The sequence below is a fragment of the Lynx rufus genome, unplaced genomic scaffold (genome assembly GCF_022079265.1).
Source record: "Lynx rufus isolate CCGP_SWC_20201006 ecotype Redwood Valley unplaced genomic scaffold, mLynRuf1.p SCAF_9, whole genome shotgun sequence".
In the NCBI taxonomy this organism is placed as follows: domain Eukaryota; kingdom Metazoa; phylum Chordata; class Mammalia; order Carnivora; family Felidae; genus Lynx; species Lynx rufus.
In genome coordinates this window covers 37,483,573-37,488,035 of record NW_025814897.1, presented here as the reverse complement: position 1 = coordinate 37,488,035, position 4,463 = coordinate 37,483,573, and the positions used below count along the sequence as shown (strand labels likewise).

Genomic DNA, 4,463 nt, shown 5'->3' with positions numbered 1-4,463 from the left:
TCATGAAACAGTGGTGGATTTTGAATAATCTTTTTAATGCATTTATTGAGATATATAGTTCCTCCATTTGAATTATTGGAATTAATCCCTCATTTCCTGATGTGTTATCCTTCTTAGTATTCTTTTGGGTTGATTTGTTAACATTTGTTAGGTATTTGGACGTTTGTATAAATGATGAATATTCGACTATCATATTCTTTCCCTGTGATGTCCTTGTTGGAGTTTGGTTTTAAGGTATTTTTGGTTTCAGAATGAGTTGGAAAGTGTACCTTCTTTCTCTATTTTCCGCAAGTGTGTGAATAATACTGACATTTTCTTTTTCTTTGGTGTTTTATAGAATTCATGAATGAATCCATCTGGGCAGGATCTTCCTTTTTAGGAAGATTTTAAATGACTGATTTAATTTCTTTAACAAAGCAATGTTATATAGATTGTCTATTTCTTCTTGTTTTTGTTTTGATAAGTTGTGTCTTTCAGAATACTTGTCAATTTAATCTACATTGTCAAATTTATTGGTCTAAATGTCTTAATTATATTTTCTTGGTATATTTTTAATGTCTATTAATATACTGTTTTTTTCTCTTGCTATTGATAGTTTATGTTTTCTTTCTTTTTTTTGTGCTCAGAATTGCTAGGAATTTATCAATCTTACTATCTTTCAGAAAGCCAAATTTTGTTCTTGATTTTTTCTTTGTTTTTTATTTTATTGATTTTTAAATAATTTTATTTATTTTTATTTTGTTACCATTATCATTTCATTTCTTCTATTTAACTTAGGTTATTTTGTTCTTTTTTCTCTAGCTTCTTTAGACAAAAGGTTACATCTTTGATTTTCGACATTTTCTAATATAAACATTTAAAGCTATAAATTTCCCTCTTAGCACCTCGTTAGTGGCATTTGACAAAATTTGACAAATTGTGTTTCTGTTATTAAGTTCAAAATATTTTTTAACTTTACTTGTGATTTCCTTATTGACCTCCAGCTTATTAAAAAGTGTATGCTTAATTGCCAAATATTTGGAAATTTTCCAGATACATCATTGTTGTTGAATTCTAATTAAACTCCTTTGTGGTCAGAAACATACTGTATAATTTCAATACTCTGATAGTTTTTGAGGCTTATTTTATGGCTTATCATGTGGTCTATCGTGGCGAATATTCTATGTTCACTTGAGATGCTGTGTATCCTGTAGCTGCTGGATGTGTCGCATTATAATACGATTAAGACAAGCTGGTTGATAGTGTTATTCAAAATTTTTTTTTAAATTTACATTGATTTCTTGGTCTAGTTGTTATATCAATGATTGGTAGAGGACTATTCAAATCTCTGATCATGAGTGTGGATCTTTTTCTCCCTTTAATTTTGTTAATTTTTGTTTCACTTACTTTGGTTGTCTGTGTTACCTTCTTATACATTAAGCATTGTTGTTTTCATGATAAATTAGCCATTTTTCCAATATGAAATGCCTCTACTTATCTTGGGAAATTTTCTTTGTGTTGTAGTCTCTTTCGACACTAATCAAGTCATACTGGTTTTCTTTTGATTAATGTTTTTACGGTATATATATTTCCATCTTTTTTCTTTTAACCCATTTATATCTTCATATTTAAAGCATATTTACTCTAGGCAGTACATACTTGGATTAAAAAAATCCATTCTGAAAATCTTTGCCTTCTAATTGGAGTGTTTATCATATTAAAATTTTATATACTTACTAGTATGGCTGGGTTTAAGTCTATCACCTTGTTTTAGTTTCTATTTGTCATTCTCCTTTTTTTTCCTCAATTTTTTAACATTTATTTATTTATTTTGAGGCAGAGAGAGAGAGAGAGAGAGAGAATAAGCAGGGGAGGGGCAGAGAGAGAGGGAGAGAATCCCAAGCAGCCTGACCCAGGGCTTGATCTCACGAACCATGAGATCATGACCTGAGCTGAAATCAAGTCAGATACTCAACCAACTGAGCCACCCAAGTGCCCCTTCCTCATCTCAATTTTTACTCACCTTCATCAGTGGCCCCTCTGGGACTGTTTCATATGTTCCATCTTTATGGCCTGTGTTGGTACTGTGCATATCACAGACTAGTTACTGAACCACTGGTCATCTAAGCCTCAGTGCTGGAAGGAAGGAATTTTTGCCCTTTATGGTTCTATCAAAATGTAGCTCTATCTAAGCTCCATTCTGTGACAATGGTCACCTTTTGAAGTCGTCTTCACCAGTAGGGCTCTATTTTTTTTTTTTTTTTTGCAAGAGGTAGGATTTATTGGGGCATTGCCGAGTTTCCCATGAGTGCAGAGCCTGCCATTCGTCCAGGGGCCCACAATTAGGTATGTATTTGATCCCACAGCAATCTGGGATGAGGCACTTTTCAGCCACCATTCGTTCAAATTTGTCCACTTTAAACTTAGTAAGACCCCACTTCTTGGAAATATGGGTCTTCTGGCAGCCAGGGAGCTTGAACTTGGCCCTCAGTAGAGTCTCAATCACATGCTCCTTGTTCTGCAGCTTGGTACAGGTGGACATGATGACTTGGCCAATGGTGGACCCTGGCCACTGGTGCCCCAGAGCTTTCCAAAGGCACCAACGCATACCTGTCTGGAGTCCATCAGCCCCAACATGGGACATCTTGTTGATACAGAGGACGTGGAAGGGGTGGAGCCGCACTTGGATGTGAAAGCCATCGTTGCCATAGCTTTTCACCGTGTACCCATTGGCACATATATGGGCAGATTCCAGGGCTGCAGAGGAGAGCCGCTCATAGTCACCTGACACCATGTGGCCACATAGTGGGAACTCATCCTTTCGCCTTATCCTGCCCCAGGTCAAAGATGTGGATCTTGGCACCAGGGACATGTCTGCAGAAGGGAGAGTTTGGATATGGCCTGTTCTTACAATACAATAACACTGGGCAGGGCAGTGGCCCATGGTGACACTAGGATGTTCAGTGTCATGCTTAAGGGAAAGAGTAGGACCCCTGTTTTAAGCAATGGTTTTGGCTCTGGAACCCTACCGTATGGGAGTACCTTCAGTTCAAGTACCTAAATTCCATTGCCTGCTTTCATATGTGGAGCCCAGGAGGCTGTGCCATTAGTCCTACTCACTGCTTTATATAGCTTTGTTACTTTTTCAGTGCATAGAGGTATTGATTTTGTATTCAAGAATGGCTACATCTTTATAGTGTTTCTTTTTAAATTTTATCAACTCTTTTTGGGGTATCAGTGGGGGTAGGTTGAGTATGTGTATAAGTTTGTGTGGGTGTTTGTGTGTGAGTGTGTATGTAAGTCACAGAGAAGATTTACCATACGGTCTTGAATGAAAATCTTGTTACTTTGTAAGATAGGGATAATAATATCTCATTTATAACTTTAATGCAAGCCTTAAATGATATAAGTCACATAGAATGCTTGACAAGATGCCCATCAGATAAAAAGACTCAGTAAATCATATGGAGCATTTTACTACGAAATAGAGCCACTCAGTTATTACAAATGATAGAGAAGTACATGAGGAGATAGAAGTTGCAACAGGCCCTGAGGACTGAATTTGGAATATATGTTTTTCCGACAATCTCTGAGAGTATAGAAAGTGTGGGATGGGGATTCTTGCTTTGCCCTATAGATAATGTTTGCATAAATATTAATCTCTGGGACAGCCATTCAGTGAGAGGCTGTGGTAGGGGACATTCTCTATGGTCTTTTGCGTTTCTACATGTCTTGCACGGTGAATTGCTAGATGCCCTTATTTTCTGACCTATCTTTTCAAGGATATTTGTATAGTGAACTGCTATACAAATTGCTATCTAATATCAACTCATTTTAGATAGAGAATTTATGGATTCTCCTTGATTAATTTTTCAAGTACTTTACTTGAAAAGGGAACTCTACTGCTCCAGGCTTTCACAGGTCCCACTGGATGATACAGATAAAACAATATCCTTAGGGACTGCTGGGTGGAAGGAGCCCAGAATTATTCTCAAAGGCACGTGCTGCTGTCATTTGGCCCCTGTGGCACAGTTCTTGCCAATATCACCCATTTGAACATTATGGTTTCTTTTGAGCATGACCTTCCGTGGAAGTAAATCTGCACAGCCTATCAAAATATATTGTTTGCCCAAAGTGGGCATACTGGTTCCCTAAGATTTCTCTGATAGTTCCCTTTATTGCCCTAAAGTCCTGTACATGGGAGATAGTCTTAAGATACAAAGTTCCAGTGGGCATCGGGGTTCTCTCATCAACATCTATCTGTTCCATGCCCCCTTACCTGTGGGATCTGTGTGGTTTGGTTGGGATTGGGCCAAGCCATTTCTTATTTCCTAACCTCAATCTTCTCTTAAATACACAATAGAAGTTTCTGAGTTAGAGGGGAGTCATAATGAGATTTCAAAACAATGTATACATTAAAAAATTTTACATCTTGGGCAACGTCAACTTGCTTCTACTTCAGCCACAGCTTATCAGATCTCTTT

General features: G+C 37.1%; 1 pseudogene; it reads right to left on the bottom strand.

Annotated features, from left to right (window-relative positions):
* Positions 1-2,477: 2,477 nt before the first annotated feature.
* Positions 2,478-2,923, bottom strand: LOC124505811 (60S ribosomal protein L10-like; annotated as a pseudogene).
* Between the last annotated feature and the right edge of the window lie 1,540 nt (positions 2,924-4,463).